We start from the raw sequence: 299 nt of genomic DNA, 5'->3' as shown, positions 1-299 counted from the left end.
CCTGTGTGCAGCCCACAGGTGCAGGGAGAAGCTCCCTCTGCTCTCTGCCACCCACACAGTTCAGTTCCATGCTGCAGTGGCTTTGTGAAGGGTTAACCCTTAGCGGTCCAGTTGCACTGATCCACTTTTGTCTTCCGACTTAAAATTCAAAGTATATCACATCGTAAAATCGTCATCATCACAAAATATCAAACTCTTAAAATTTTTATATAATTATTTTAGAACTTCTAGGTTCAATTGCAAGACTGTGGGCAGGGTTTATAAAGCCTTTATATATATATATATATATATATATATAT

At 38.1% G+C, this 299-nt stretch overlaps 1 protein-coding gene across 1 annotated transcript in view; it reads right to left on the bottom strand.

The window, feature by feature from the left end:
• Positions 1–299, bottom strand: part of chn2 (chimerin 2) — a 25,250-nt gene that overhangs the window by 1,163 nt on the left and 23,788 nt on the right. The gene's annotated exons all lie outside the window — the stretch shown is intronic.

This window comes from Nematolebias whitei, chromosome 5 (genome assembly GCF_014905685.2).
Source record: "Nematolebias whitei isolate Nwh7 chromosome 5, NemWhi1, whole genome shotgun sequence".
Taxonomy (NCBI): domain Eukaryota; kingdom Metazoa; phylum Chordata; class Actinopteri; order Cyprinodontiformes; family Rivulidae; genus Nematolebias; species Nematolebias whitei.
The sequence above is the reverse complement of the archived record's forward strand: the minus strand, read 5'-3'. Positions and strand labels throughout refer to the sequence as shown.